This window comes from Geospiza fortis, unplaced genomic scaffold (genome assembly GCF_000277835.1).
Source record: "Geospiza fortis unplaced genomic scaffold, GeoFor_1.0 scaffold53, whole genome shotgun sequence".
NCBI lineage: Eukaryota > Metazoa > Chordata > Aves > Passeriformes > Thraupidae > Geospiza > Geospiza fortis.
This window is the reverse complement of record NW_005054305.1, coordinates 4,845,500-4,862,822: the sequence shown is the minus strand read 5'-3', so window position 1 is coordinate 4,862,822 and position 17,323 is coordinate 4,845,500.

Here is a 17,323-nt window from a genome sequence, read left to right as displayed (position 1 = left end):
TTAAATACAAGGAAAAGAAATATTAATGATAAATACAGAAGGGTTTTTCTATATCACATGAAGTTAGAAGAACATTAACTCTGGTGACAAGTAGAACAAAACAAAACCCATAGGTTTGTATCTAGTAGGGAAGATACACTTCTACTTACACAGATAACAAAAATGGTTAAGTTTCTTATTTTTCCCTCAACATCTCTTTAGATTTAGAATGCATTTTCATAAGGTATTTAAATGACTGATTTGTAAAGTTTATGTCCAAATAGGCTGCACTTGAACAGGATATTTTTAGCATAGAAAGGCAAGGGAAATAAATACATTTCTATGTATTTATGCTGAAACTGCAGATCTCTAACAATATACATCTTAATTTTACCACTGTGCTTGCCAAGGCTTTCTCTGTCATTGGCTGCATAACCAATGCAGTGTTTACTAGTAGCTCAATAGAGGAACAGTATTTCCATAGTAACAAATGAACAGTGCTAGAGATATCAATCATTTCTACATCATCTGTGTATAGTTTGCTGTAAAGCAACATTTTGTAGTTTGATAATTACTAGAGTGAAGTGATTGTACATTATGAGATTATTAGCATAAACACTTAGGAAGATGAAGAATGCCTGTGGAAAAGGAGAAAAAATTTGAAGAAACAGTGATATTGTACTGCAAATATTACCATAGGAAGCAGCAGGAAGAACTAACTTTATTATTAGTCAATGTCCCTCATATTACTCATCTCCTGTGGATTAATCTGTGAAAGATCTCTCCAAACCTTAGCAACATAGAGACATGCATGTCATTCAGCTACCCAACTTCTCACAGAAAATAGCTTTTTCAGTGGGAAAAAAAGTCGGATTGCTGGCCACTTTGGAGGCATTTCTATGGTATTAGGGCACTTGATGGTACAGGGTCATCTATCAAATAATATATAAAAATAGATGAGGCGGAAGGAAGTGGCGGAAGGAAGTGGCGGAAGGAAGGAAGTGGCGGAAGGAAGTGGCGGAAGGAAGTGGCGGAAGGAAGTGGCGGAAGGAAGTGGCGGAAGGAAGTGGCGGAAGGAAGTGGCGGAAGGAAGTGGCGGAAGGAAGGAAGGAAGGAAGGAAGGAAGGAAGGAAGGAAGGAAGGAAGGAAGGAAGGAAGGTTGGTTTACAAATTTGGCAAAGGGAGAGTGACCAGTATTAAGAAAGGGTCCGCAGGCACAGAGCCTTGGAAGAAGAGGCTGAATATTTGTGAGGCGGGTGTCATTTCATTTATTATGATGTAAGACCGTAGCTACTCCTCCTTGATCAAGACTCTGTCCTTACTTAATTGTCCTTAGAGTATTTGGAAAATGTATTTTATTTTTATTGTGATCAGCACTGTTTATTATAAATGGAGTATCAGGTTAAAATACAAAAGAATATAATATCGTTCAAATGTAGCTGCTAAGTAATCAGAGCCTCATTGTCTGAACCATGTTTGATGATTTCATATGAACATAGAAAACAAGTGTGACATGTTTAACATTTAAGTAAAATTGCGGTAAGTATTCTGCTTGTTTTTTTAAGTTCATTAAAAACCAGACCAGGATTGATTCAATAATGAGAATTAAATAACAAGAATGGTTTAAGTCTATAGGAACTTCCATAATTGTATTGAACTCTGCCAGTGACCAGAATAAATCTCATCCAACAGAATTAGTGCAACTTTCCAGGTGCAAGATTACCCCACTAAACCTTGCTGCTCAGTAAATTGCCTTTTTCTTTTATCATTATTACCTAATATGTTAGATCATTGTTAGATCATACTAAGATGATCTAACATAGCTTTTCCAAAGTAAAATAAAAAAAAATAGACTGTTATTTTAAAATTATTTTACGTATTCTCTATTTACTGCCTTCAGGCTGTTTTTCTAGGTTGCTTCTGTTCTCCTTTCTCCTACTCTCATTGTGGTTTGGATAAAAGGGCTGCATTTTTAGTTGTGTTCTCCTGTATTTCACAAAAATGTTAAGCTTGTAATTTTCTTGGGTGTCCTTCATGTGTATCTTTAGTTTCCATTACAATAGCTGGTCACCATTTTAAGAGTTACTCTAGCAGATATTAGAATGTTTTCAGTGTTCAAGCACTAAACAACCCCTTTCAGCTACTTAAAACATGCAATTTACTGTGAGAGCATGTTGCGATACACTCACAATCAAAGCTGCTGTATCAGAATACCATACATTCATTAGCTTTTTTTCAGAATGTTCATATCTCATATTTGGTACGTGTTTTAGGTGTCATCTCTTCAATTCTTAATGGTGCAATATTGCCAATTACAAACCAGAAGTAAATTGTTTTTCACTATTAGCCCATTAATTGATATCAGTTTCTTCTTTCACTTATAAGCATTTCCAAAAATCCCTGAGGTTTAAGCAATTCTCAGTTATATCACATAATATTTCCCGTACCTTCATACCTGATGTCATTGCGAGATTATTGACTTTTAACCCTACATTAAATCAGTTCCTTTTTCTTTTGTTTTTGTTTTCTTTTCTCTTGTTTTGTTTTATTTTTGTGGTATTTGTTTGTTTGGATTTTTGGTTTTTTTTGTTTTGTTTGGGTTTTTTTGTTTCTTGTTTAACACACATGCCTTCTAGGGATTCAAGCTTTCTAGTAATACATAATACAAATATTTCATTAAGAAATTGATAACATTTCACAGAAAATGGTAGGCTAAGGCATTGATTTGCTTTTCTCACTGCTGTACACTAAATGCAAAGATAACTATCTGTGACAGTGGGGTTTTGAAACCATTGTTACTAGCAGCTGGAGTTGTTCCTATGTATTTGGAACCTAACCCCTTTTCCATGGAATCTGGAACTCCCCAGAGGTACCTCATCAGTGTCTTTGTAAATTATCTTTAAAGGTACTTATCTGCACTATAGCAATTTCAAACTAAATATTCTGGTTTTTAATATCAAATCTAATACCATTAAGAGAAGAACTGTTATACTTCTGGGAGATTTAATACACATTTGTAAAAGTTTAAGTTTTCAAGAAAATAAAAACGCAGAGCAAAAAGTATTTATCATAATTTAATAAAATCTTTTACTTGCTCATATCAAGCCCTCACACTCTTTATTTATCCCTCTTTCACCTTCTTACTATACACCCACATCAATTTCTCACCAAATAAAGGCATATGTTGTAGTCCTAGTTCAAATCTCCCATCTCCCTAAGCGAAGATTCAAGTCCTAAACTCTCACTCAGACTTTTCATTCCTGTGCTAAATCAAAGAACTTATCCTGAGGACTAATTCTTAAGATCTTATCTCAAAAAGCATTGATAACAAACATCTAATCTGGAGGACAGTTGATCCATACAAGTGCAGTGTATGTATATTCAGAATGACCAGATCATGACTGCTGTGAACAAATTCTGCATTGCTTTAATGTTAACCCAATTCACCAAAATAAGGAAGTGTCCATGAAAAGTGGTGGGGTAGATTTCATAAAACTCTTATTTTAAAGAATAGACTGGAAGACAGCTTTCAAATTCTCAGACATATTCTGATATGAAACATTCATATCAACTAGATGCAGCTCAGAAAGGTGTGTCACTTAAAATGTTTCTAATTGTTTTATGATTTGGAACTGAAAAGCTTTCCAAACCATCCATAGCTGTACTTATTATATTCCTCTGAGGAGTTCCAGTTTATCTCAGCAAAAATGTCTTTCTCTGCCATTTTAGAAAAACAATATTTCAGTGAATATGGACAGACATCAAACAGCTGTAGACAAACCTGAATTCTGTATTTCATATTCATTTCCATGGCTTTCCAAAAAAAGGTTTATTTTATTTTACTGGTTGGTAGGCCGATAGACCGTCACTGTAGAGGCTCAAAATCAGTGGAAACATTTTGAAGGACTTTGGAAAAGTAGACTTATTACCACTACAGTTAATTATCAAGAAAGGCTTAAACAACCTTGATAAAACTGCTTGTGGAGTTGAATCACCAAACAATTATTTACCGTCTGTTAGCAGAAATGCATGTTATTACAAACCTACAGGAGCTTCATTCTGTATACATACATTGCACTAAATGTTATTCCATATGGTTCTGGCTGATGCCAAGACAAATGAAAAAAAAAACCCTCCAGAATTTCCAGTCCATTTTTCCCCCCAGTTATGTATTTTCTACCTGCAGCTCCTTGTTTATATTGCCGTCCCTGGAAAAAAGTACTTGGAAGTCCATCTGCAGCTTCCACAGATATGTTTTCACCTTGCAGTTTATCAACATCATGTAGTCCCTTTTTTCTACACCATTATAAAGATTCATGCTGTTTGTTCACATAAGAGTAAGTGCTGACTCAGTCTAGCTAGCATTTTACTTGTGCCTCTCTGTGAAAACACAAATAAGTCCCATAATCATTTGCTGCTTTGTTAGTGCATAGAATAATTCTAAAATCCCATCTCTTAATCTTTTACAAGTCCTGTTGGGTACTTCCTCATGTGCTTTATACTCTTCTGAATCCAAATATTTTTTATTTTTATTAATACTCCTTAGAGAAATTGCTGCTGGGTTTTGTTGTTATGGTTGTCTCTGTTTTATAATGACACTGAATTTAAAATGAAAATAGATTTTATTATTTATTCATAGGACTTGATTCACCCTCATTGTGACATTATTTTTGATGTTGACAGTTGTTGGCGAATAGTGTGGAAAGTTAGAGGGCATTCATTTGACCATAAAATGCCATAAACAATAAACTGATATTGTCTTGCTTTCATTGGGGGATTTTTAATCTTAAAAATAAGAAATTAAAGTAAAAAAATCTGTGAGTTTTATACCATTCACATGAACTTTATGTCAGCTGCAGTGTGAAAATATTAAGTCTTACTATGAAAGTTTTGATAATCCCTGTCAGAGAGTTTTGATAATCCCTGTCAAGATACAAAAACAGCAAAAAGAAACTTGATATCAAGACTTACCTTTATTAAAAAAATAAAACTTGGTTAGATAAAAAAGGCCTCCTTTCTTTTTTTACCTTTTTTGTGTCATTTTAAAATTTTATTTTAATGTTGCATGCACAGGGACCTTGGAGAGTAACTGCAGAGAATAAATTTACAGAATAAAACCAAAAAATTCTCAAGTCAGGAAAAATAAAAGTATATTAAAATGTATTGTTAATCAAAAGGAAGATTTTGTTTCTTTAAGAATACATTATAAATAAACTAGTATTTGAAATCACAGTTTTAAGATTTTGATTGGTATGCAAACAATACATATAAGTTGCAGAACATAGCTCTTGAACTTTAATCAAAGAATAATCTGTTCAACAATACAGCCACATAGTAAATATAGATAAATTGAAGAGTTGTATCAATCATTTGTGGTTTTGAGGATAAATGAAAGTGCAGGAAATTTTAAACTGTGTCTCAAAGCTTCTGTCTAGATTCGAACTATCCAATTTATATCTGTCACAGGCAAAAGCTGCTCACGTAATTTAAACCAAAGCAGTTTTTTGAATTATTAATGGCACATACTTAACAAGCAATCAGTACACTGCACATTCAGGATCAATGTAATTCAGCAAATAAACCACAATGCTAGACATGCAAACCATTAATAAACACTTATGAATTTCTAAATCCCATTTTCAGTTAGTCCCAGGTGATACTGGTCACACACACACACACACAGACAGTCATGCACACCTACATACCCCCTGCATGTTTCTTGCCTTGCAGAGCCTACCAGGGGCCACTCTCAGGACCACAGCATCATGCCCTGTGCTGCTGTCCCATCCCAGCAGCCACCCTGCTGCCACAGAGTGATGGATGGTGGTGCCAAACCATATCTGGGCTACAGCTTCTCCTGCTGCTAGGGCTGGTCATCTTTAACGTGGGCACAGCTTTCTTTATTTGATCCACATACACTCTTCGTGTTTACTTTTGCAGCTTACAAGTGTGATTTTTGTCTGACTTAGGTTGTAAAATCATTCCTGCAATGTCTTTCTTTATTTTGATGGGTTTATATTTGGAAAAATGGCATCCTTTTGTGTTGCAATGCAAAAAAAGTGCCATAATAAGAAACACCACCATATTAAGAAATTAAATTGATAATAAATCACAAAAAAGAAGTCTTTCATATTTGGTTTTACCACATAAATGCTCTAGTAAAGCTGTTAAAAAATGACATAACTCCCAAATTCTCCATTTGGATAATATGCTCAGGCATATTTACCAAATACCTCCTATTTACCAAATACCTCCTGGAGGAAAAATTCCTAATACTGGTATCATTCTAAGTGGAGGGATGTTTGTGCTAGGTCTGTGTGGGAGTCTCGTTAGTGGAGGACACACATCAAAACATTCCATGCTGTGGTCTGACCCTGTCTTGTCACAGTGTGACTCTGGCTTCAGATGAAGTTGCATAATTCATGAAAAATTTCCAAAGTGAATGGTGGATTTAACATGCCTGGTAGCCTTCATCTCGCTGAAAGGTATGTTCACAAACAGAGACACACACACACACACAGACAGGCTCCACCTACAGTTGCTCAAAAATGTTTCAGCAGAACACTGTGCAACACCAAAAATTCAGTTTTGTTGAAATTGAGTTGCTGTAAATGAACATTTCAATTTTGAGGAAATTTTCCACAGGAAAGTGTCAAAATTAATCATTTCATCCTTCTTGTTTCAGTCTGATAATGCCAAAACATTTCATTTCAAATGTATCACCCTATTTCATTTCATTTGACATTTAGATTAAATGTTAATATTAATTTTAAGAGACATTTACATTAAATGTTAATATTAATTTCAAGACACTGTATTTATACACTAATATATGTACACACACATTACATAGTTTTTAATCTGATTTTATCTGTATTGTTGATGTTACAGGATTTTTGTATTACCAAAACAAAGAGTTGGAATTTGTCTACCAGAATTTATATGCTGGAGACGAAAAGACTAACAAAACAGAAGGAAAAAATATTGTTAGCTCCTTCTTGGAACAGCATAATTTCCTCAAAATTGTAAATTGTGAAACTGGCCACAGGAGCCAGAGAAGTCTATTTTTTAATGCAGTGGATGCTGGCAAAATTCTTACAGCAAAGTAAACACCAAGGTAGTTATATCTGCAAAACATAGGGCAAAAAGTCAATGCTTTGAGTCAGTATGCCTCACTTTAATATAAGCTGCCTAGGAATCAGTCTCTTTTAAATCATGGGGAAATCACAATGTTTCATCATATCTCAGAGCTTTGTAGATCCAGAGAAGGGGTGAATTCTTGGATATCTTGTCTGTTTACCTTTCTCATTAGCTTAGCTAATTGGGTTCAGATGTTAATATACATTAAATCATCCTTTTTCTTTTAAATGTGTGTGAAGAACACTCAAGAGACAGGTTTAGACTATGAAAGCCTTTATGCACAAAATGTCTGTGGTCATGACCACAGTCATTCAAGCTCACACATATCAGCCATCCAGGGAATCTCACAGCTGCCTGACAGGGATCAGGCAAGAGGAAATATTAGGTAATAAAATCTCAGAGGCATACTCAGTCCTTGGCTCCTCTCCATCTGCCAACAAGAGTGAAAAATGAGTAATGGTTCTACTGTGATATATATCTGCCCACCAGTGCAGATGTATTAAAAAAAAAATAGTGAATAGCCATTACTACATTTTGAGGATTTTACCCACTACTCACTCTGAGCCCGTTTGTTCCCTGATACACATCATGGCAATCAAGATCATAATTAGGATTTTTTAAAGGTAAATATTTTTTTGTTAATTAATAAACTGCCTGTTTGATTGTTTATGGTAGTTGCAGGAGTGCTCTGGTGTCTCACACAAAAGATGTGCGACTTTTAAGCTCCAAATGAATGCGCTGAGGAAAGTTCACACCACCCTGGTTCTTACTTTTGCAAGTGTGACTGTTGTGATAAAATAGGAGTGACTTGCACACAGATGTAAGATGCCACCAATCCCCATCTCATCCTGATAAGGTAAATTCTAGCTAGTATTTTCAGAAGCCATAGCAAAATACCTCCCTTTTGTTTCCATCACTCCTAAACTACTGAGTAATTCTTCAGGTGCTGTGACAACATTCAGCTACTCACTCTTCTTAGGGGCGCAAAAAAATCACATTCATTTTAAAGTTTGGTCAGTCACCTTTGCCTATGTAATAGGTAAAATGCTTCTCCAGATAGCCACAAGGCCAAATCATGGAGCAGGTAAGCCTCAGCAACAAATCATGTTTAATTTCTTCCACTACCACTCCTAACATTGTTATGGAAGCTATTAAATTAACAGATTCCCGTGACAGTGTTTCATTTCTCATTATAACGAAGAGGCAAGCAGCTAACACTGCAGAATTTTCATGAGCTAATGCCTTGTAATAAATCCATTAGAAAACCATTGGTATCTAATTGTCTAATCACAATAAAGGCCTAGGAGTGACATGGCTGTAATGGGATTAAAGTAGATTGTAGTGCAATGCCTACATTCTCTGATCCAGTCTGGAGATAGCAACAACCTTGCAGGTCATTTCAGTTAATTTAGCCAGACTCGGAAGAAAAGAAGGAAAAACTGCTTTGATTAAATAGGCAAAAGAGGAGATACTGTTTTGTTTACACCTGAAAGAGATAAAGTGGATGTTATGGCTTGAAAAAATACAGCATTAACTTGAAAGTAATCTAAGGTATCAGTGAAGAGCCGGTCCCACGATTGAATTTGGTTGTATATGAGGAATGGCTGTGTGTGGTGTGGTAAAGCAGGTAAAGTTTTAAGTGCGCTGGCGGCACTGAGTTATCAAACTTATGCCTCTTCTCCCATAGTAATTTGGCCTCAAAATTGGCAGCTTCAAGGCCAGAAGCAGCCTTCTGCCTGATAAAAGCCTTTCTCTAAAGCCATGCAAACAGAACTTAAGGAAATGGACTTACAAACATTGATGCAGTGCCTCTGTGAGCTATTAGGTTTCCTTGCTGGGGATGATGTGGAAAAACAGAAGTCTTTGTTTTGCTGAAACCATTTCAGGCACCTTGGAACATTGCTTTGAAATTTGTACTGCCAAACATGGAAAGATTCTCTATCCTAGACTTCACATTAACAAGATAAATAATTTCTACAGAATTGCTGGAGATTTTCAGGAAATCAATTTATCCCTTTCCATCACAAATCTCCTTTAGAATTTCTCTTTAGCTTGTGATGTAAGGTAATTACACCATAGTAACTAAAACAGGGAGAGTACATGTGAGCAGGGGATAAGAGTTGGGCTGAAAAATCAAAACAAATGTGTATATATTTAATCATAGTAGCTGCAGATTCTTGGTTCAGCTTCCTAGTGTGGACATCCAAAGTAATCTGTCAATGAGACATTGTTATTCTAGGAACTGGGAACAGGACCAGTCTTAAAATAAAGTACTCTAGTATCATATGGTGATTATTCAAAATATTTCAATTTATCTAAGTGACACTACAGTGTTTAAAACAATTACTGAAATAATTACTCTTTCAGAAGAGGAACACACTACAAATCCAACATGAAATCTGAGCAACTTTATTTAGATTTCTCTACTTATTTGTTTGGCACAATAAAGGCTTCCATGCCTTGTATACTGCTAGTTTGAGAGCCTGTTAAATATTTGTAAAAATATTTTGCAAATTATTACAGGCGTTTGCAAATTTTGCAAATTATTTACAGGCATTCACCTACTATGACAGTAGGTGAATGCCTGTGTTTATTTTTTATTCCTTATTATAAGGAAAAAAAAATAAACACAGACATTCATCTACTGTCATTGTCAAACCTCATCCAGAAACTAAATTCATCATGCTGCTCATTCCCCCCCGCCCCACACCCCGCAGGAGGGAAGATTTGAAAGAAAAAAAATTAAACCCTTGAGGGTTGAGAAAAGAAAAAATTAAGAATTGAAACCAGGCAAAATAAAATAAAACTAAAAACATGAATGATGATAATAATTATTATCATAATAACAACAAAAATATTAGTAGTTGTAATGAAAAGGAGAGAGACAGAGAGAGAGAGACAGAGAGAGAGAGAGAGAGAGAGAGAGAGAGGAACAAAACCCAAGAAACATAAGTGATACACAGTTGCTCACCACCTGCTGACCAATGCCCAGTCCATTGGTTCCCATTATGGGTAACTGCCCCAGATTGTACATCAAGCATGGTGCCCTAGGGTATGGAATATCCCTTTGGCCAGTTTGGGTCAGCTGTCCTGGATGTGCTACATCCTGTTTCTTGCATACCTTCCTGCCTTCTGGCAGAGCATGGGTGATATAAAAGTCCTTGTCATAGAGTCAGCACTGTTGAGCATCGCCTAAAACATCAGTGTATTATCAGAATTATTCTCATACTAAATTCACGCCACAGCACTGCACCAGCTACTAAGAAGAAAATTTAGTTTATCCCAGCTGAAACCAGGACACGGATGTAGGCTGTGTTCAGACCTTTGAGACAAATGTCACTGTTGTTTCCAGTGCATGTTGTACAAACACCCAAACTGAATGTTTCGCTGAAAATATTTTTCTTCTTCAGATTGTATAAATTGTGTAAATTCAGAAAACCAAAAAATAGTTCAACCACATCATTTTGACTTGATGAAACATGTCTTAAAATTTAAAAATATTTTTAAAAGGAAAAAAAAAAATTCTTTCTGAATTTTTGGCAGGTCATAGTACCTTTAACTGTAAGCTAAAGTTCAGTGCAGGACTGTGATTCTCCACTAAGGGGTTTTTTTCAAATATTAAACATTGTATGTATTTTATTAACAATGTTAATCTATGATGAAAAGAGTAGAGATATATAATGTTTTAAAACCAAGAAAAATTAGGGCACACAGTGGAACAGACCATGCAATGAACACAGAATATTGCCTTTGACAGGTTCTGTGCTGAGTACATCACTCCTAAAGTTTCTGGGGCCTCATGAGAGTGTGTCTTCAGCATTAACTCCCTCTTCTAAAGCCTGTTGACCTATTGGATCTATCCTGATTCCCTATTAGTGTAAGTGACTCTCAGGATTGACTCCTCATGCAAGCAATGGACAAACCAAAATTGCACCTAAATTAATCAACCTTGGCCAAGTTGCACTTGTTGAAAATCTGCTTCTGCAGTTTTAAATTGCTTCTTTGTTTATTTCAGCAACTGATAGCCCAAAACAGGCACTCTGGTAAGGAACATGAAATGTTTAACTGTGCATTTATGTGTTTATCTTCAGTGTTCAAAAGCTTGAAACTGAAAATCTCTGTGCAAGACTCAGAGCACTTCTTCCGAGTAATTGGTTGTACCAGATCTAAAGAGTCCAGGTGTCACATAGCGTAATTTGTATCTGTGGGTGATATTATTGACTAAGCTTATGCTCTACATAAAAACTGAAGTGCTGTCTAATGCATTTAGTGAGACATTTATCTTCTCAAATGACCTCATTATTTCTTTTCTGAGTTTAAATATACAAAAGCAGTATCTTTAGTGTGCTTGGCCAGTAATAGAGGTGATTCTCCTCTCTGTGGAAGGAGGAGATTGTTTGCCACAATTGATATATTTTATTTAATAATCACTACCTAAAAAACCCATATTTTACATTGTAGCATATATTAAGATGCTAAACAACAGTGATAAAGCCATCTCTATAAATTTGCTACTTTTCAAAATAAAACATTTCTAACACCTTTAAACTTAACTTGGTAGTCTGGCAGTGTCTCTGTGTTAGAGATATAGCTCTGTGCACTGTCAAAGACCTAACTCAAAAATAATCTGAATGGATATGAAATTATATTATGAGCTTTTTGTATCTGAGATGCATCCAGAAGCTGAGAATAATCTTACAGCTCTACAGCTCACTAGCAAAGATCTCCTCACTAAGCAGAGAGTAGTTCTATCCAGTGTAAGAAAGGATAAAACAGGGCAGCTGGGCTTGGCTTTTCTCCCAGCGACAGGGAGAACATAGAAAAAGCATTAACAATTTTTTTATCTCTAAGAAATTTAGGTCACAAAATAATAATAATAATTTTAAAATGTTATTGGCAAGCAAATAATTGGACTGATTTCAGCCTTCAGAAAGAGACTTTTGAAGATGCTGTTTCAGGAAGCTGGGGTTAGCAGAGGAAGATACAGTTTGATAACACAGCTGAAAATAAATACATGAATTTTATTCAAAAGTGGGACAGGAGAGGGATGGGGAGGGGTGGGAAGGGAAGTAAGGGAAAGAAAAGGGAGAGGATCTAGCCATTACTTGTATCCAAGCTTTTCCAAGTAACTTGACTCCAAACTTTATGACTGAAAGATGAACTCACTGAATAATTTACCCTTCTCTTTGCTAGCCTTTTAACACAATGAAGAAATTACTTAGCAAGTATTGCATTATAAAAATTGATATCTTGTTGCAATGATATTTATCTACAAAAGATGTGCAGTTACCTCTGAATATAGAAGGAACCTTACAAAAGTGTCCCCCTACAATGAAATTTAAAGCAGTTTCTGCCTGAAACATGAGATTTTTCCTCTCAAACTCAGCACAGCAACTTCTGATTGTCTGTAAAACACCTGTCAACAACTACTTTCACAGATCCTATGCCTTTTTGCTTAATCGCAGCTTTGAAAACTGCACTGGGCAAAGTCACTCCATCTAGGATCAAATTACAGCATGGATTCACAATTTCCCTTTGTTTTGGCTGGTGGCATATGCCTGTGGTTTGCACCTGCATTAACATCAACGGTGACTGTGACAACATCCACCAGCATGATTTAACCTCCACAAAAGTACTTCTTTCCTCCTATACACTTTTTTCTAAAATTCTGACTGAAGCAACATGCTTTGCTGCGTGCTGGGGAGGTCACTAGCCTCAGTCACAATTACCCTGAAAAGGAGGTAAAAATTAAAAGACTATGGCGCCTTGCTGAGAGTGCTTTTTGTTAGCACTGCCATTAGTGCAGGGAGTTGCAGGGGAGATCATATCCTTCTGAGCAAAGTCATATAAGTGATAAAAGGGCCCTCAGCCTCCTCGAACTGTCTTTACTACATCACTGTGCTGTTCATTCAGCACTTCACAGCTGGCCTCTGCCTAATATCAGTTAGGAACTAACCAAAGAAGGCAAGAAGAAATCCCCATACTGTATCCTAGAGTTTTAAAGGTTAAGCACCACTGTGTGACAAACAACACAGAACCAGTGTGGAGGTGTACTGGAAGTGTGCTCTCCAGCTGATGAACCACTGTATTTTTCACAAGCTGGACTTTGAAAAGGTCTTTTAGGTAGAATCTCAGATAGAAATACAACAAAGTGTGAAAGTGAAGAAGTTATAGAGAGCAACCATGAGAACAGATGTTGCAAAGACGCAGATTAAATGTATGTTTAGTCGAAAACTAAACCTAATTTAGTCAGGATAATATCCTAGCTGGCCTTCAGGGGGTTCTTCCATGTCAAATCTGTACTAGAGCTTTTTGTGATGATGACACTAAAATATGACAAGACATAGATTAAAAAATATTCGAAGAATTATCTTTTAAAGAAAAGGGCAAAATAATTTTGTTTTCCTTGGGCACCATGGAAAAAAAGAGGTTGCACAAGCATTTCCCTCACTGGAATTGCTTCCTACTTTTTTTTTCCCCTTTTTTGAGGGATGGAAGGGCAAATGGATGGGGGGAGTTACTTTATATGTTCTGATATATTTAGAGCAAGAGGAGCAAAACAAGGTGCACTATGACCACCTGAGGAACCATTCTGGCATCATTGACAGTGGGACTTGCTTAATGAGGCATTTATGTTGCACGTAAAGAATCAAGAGAAATTTCTCTGACACATAGTTTGCAGGGAGCCAGTATTAGTCCAAAAGCCAAACAGCTGGCAGTGTTAGACACTCTTCAGTGCCTGAAGCTAACCTAGATACCTTATACATCAATGCTTGCTCTAAGAACTGGTTTCTGAAGAGCAAAATTCCTCTGAAAGGCAGAGACAAAAGATATATATACAAAGGAAGTCATCAGCATACATGAGGCTTAAATTGCCGATAAGCCTAGGAGAAGCACTAAAAACTAGGAGGTGGATTCACAGAGATATTATTTGTTCTTTCTTGTTTTGTAATAAATAGCTTTAACAGAAGTTAAAATACTGTACAGAACAGAATTCAAGTTTTTACTTGTGGTCATATTTCATATTAAGCAGGTGTAAAATAGAGATTGTAACTGCCCAAGAGTAGCAGAAAATTCAGTAAATATTTTATCAAATAACAGATTTTCTAGATTGCTTATAATTACTATGATTCTGAAACAAGCTATAAATGTCTAATAAACATTGGTTTATTAGCTCTGGAACCTTATCAGGACTGGTGATCTTCCTTGCTAGACATAAATAGCATTATTTTAAAAGAAGCTTAGAATTACTATAGTCATTACCAAGTAAACTACAATTAAACATCTCCAAGACAAGCTTGACAATGGTCTTTGTTTTGAAGTGAGGAGAAAATTGTAAATATACTCTTAAAACCTTCATCTTTCAGCAATTTTCCCCATCAGAAGAATCAGAAGTAAAACAATTCCTCCCACTCAGTCTCACGTCTCCCCTTGCTTTTCAAAAAAAAAAACAAAACAAAAGACTTATGAAAAACCACTCTTTTCATATCTCATGAAAGAGGAAAAAGGTCTAAGAAAAGCTAATAGCTGAGAAAATAGTTGGAACCTTTTGTGCATCTAGGGTGGAGGGAAAAAAAAACTCAACACAAAAAAAAACCAAAACAAAACAAACAAACAAACAAAAACCCCATACATTTTTATTACCAATGTCTGAAGACTTTCACAACTATGCTTTTGGGTCTTGAGAATTACTCTCTCTTTTAAGACATTTGTTTTACATGCTTCCATGAAGCCACCTCTCCACCCTGGCCTCATTTTAACAGAATGAACAGACATTTTAACACACTGAAAGAGTGCAGTTTATCATGCTGAGAATAGGGTGGGAATGAATTTCTGTATCTTGAATATGCTTTCAAATAAAATCCAGTAAGGCCAAATTTGCCTAAACATGTCATGAGATACCTCTGTGTTATACAATCAGAGATCAGGAGACATATAAAGTTAGTAGAGAAGATTCAATGAGAAGATATCTATTATGAAAGTAAAAAACAAAACAAAACAAAACAAAAAAACCAAAACCAACAAACAAAACAAACCACCTGAATTTTTAAAACATTCTTTTGAAAAAAATACATTCACCTGAATAACAGATTAGGAATTAAGGGCTGTGGAAAACAGGAAAAGTTCTATGTGAAAATGTTTTAGAAATTTACATGTCAGTGAAGTTAAGAATATTGCTGAAAGGAGAATATTGAATCTGCAGCTGCAGTGATTGGGGCATTGCTAGCTCTGGTTTTCTGTCTCAGAAATTATGAACAAAAGGTGCTAAAAAAGAAAAATTCTTCTTTAGTTCTGAGGAACCTTTATTCTGGCTTTGGAAGAAAAAGAATATGGGGGCTACATGTTCTCAAAAAGGGCAAATGCTAAGGCTGAATGAAAATTTCCTCCACCCTGTTATATCTTCATTAATTTCTGGTTTACTTTCATACTTATATTTCAAATAACACAAATACACATTTTCTCAAATCAATCTCTGGATTTAGATTGGAAAGAAATTTATAATTATGGACATGTTTTCCTGGAAAATTGTTCTACAATTATGATTATAGGAAAGATTCCTTGGTTCTCTGTAACCTTGGAAATATTTTTGCATGTCATAAACAAATAAGGATCTACCAACAGATACCCCAAATGTCGCACCATGTCTTAATCCTAACTGGAGGAACCATTTGATTAATTTTTTGTCATATATTTTTGGTGTGTAGCAATCAACAACTGCTGATGGAAAAGCAGGCTGAGCCTTTTTCTCCTAATAAAGCCCTTCCAATTCCCTCTAGGAAACAAATAGCAAAGAAAGAGAATCAGAAAAGTGCCACATGTTAGAGCAATTTTGTTTAATTTCTGAACTCTGCAAGCAAATGATAGCACCAGTTTTCTCCTCTGTTTCCTATTTTCCAAGTCCTTCTCCTGTTTCTGTGCCAGGGAGTGTGAAGATTAAACACCTGCAGTATTTGCTCCAAAGGTCTGGTGGAAGATCTGAGGAAGCTTTGAGGAAGCAGATTATAAGACGATTGGAGTGGGTTGGTGGAGTTTGACGTGCTTGCTGGGTTACAGAAGTGGAGTACATAATGTCCAGGCAGGAACTGCAACAATTATTTTCAGCTATTAACCCAACTGAGTCTTGTCCTTTATAAAGCAAAGACTGATCCCATGCAATATTATAATTTCCAAGACTGATGAAGTACTGGACCCTAGACCTCCTCCTGTTGAGGAGGTTCTTATACTGCTAGATCTTGAGAGTCATAATCCAGACATTTCTAAAAATATTACCACTTTCATGTTTCTTTTAAATTTATTATTTTTTCCTGCTTATATGCTTATTCATGCTACACTACTGTCTCCAAGAACACTCCTTGTTGCATTTTTACCACTTAGTTTAATTCATATTTTGAAATTGCGCAAACATTGTAGGAATTACCACTGTTCTTCTGACCACTTTGAGTTCAGGATGTATTCACATTTTACTTCAGGACTAAAAATATTAGACATCAAGAGAGTATCATATGAGGAGGAGCTCAGCAATATAATGTTTGACTATACACTATATTTGAGAAATATCATAATGATTTATTTTATCTTTTGTACTTATTCAATAAGAAAACTTACCAAATGAAGAGTGTCTCACAGGTCATGATGCCTACACCTGAATATGAGCTGCTTCCTGGATTTCCCTCTGCAACAATACACTTTTAACCGAAAATTATAGGTGAAGAGATACCAAGTATGAATATGGTCCAGAGAAATATTATATACACTCTGCTGGACATGTTTTTGTTTTTCAATAGCACTGCAGCTTTAAGAAATTTGAAAATTTTCTGCTCTGATAATGTCTCATCTGTGGCAATCATACATATTATTTTCTCTATTCACAAAAGGCAATTTTCATAGATTTATATCACTCAGGCGAAACATACAATTGCACTGGTCAGGAGTAGCTGTTAAAGAACGAAGTTTACCAGAAAATATTTAGATTTCCTAATTAAAGTGCTCTTTTAAAATATTAGAAAATTAAGGACTTAAGCAGGATCACAAAGCAAAAATGACTGAAAAAGCCATTCTTTTAACAGGGCATTTATGCTCTAATATGCAGAAGGAAAATGCCAAAACATAAATATAACCACTGGACCATCCATTTTTTAAGGTGAATCCATTCTTTAAGGTCACTTAAAGAATCATCAGCAAAAAGTTTGTTGTCCAGGTTCAC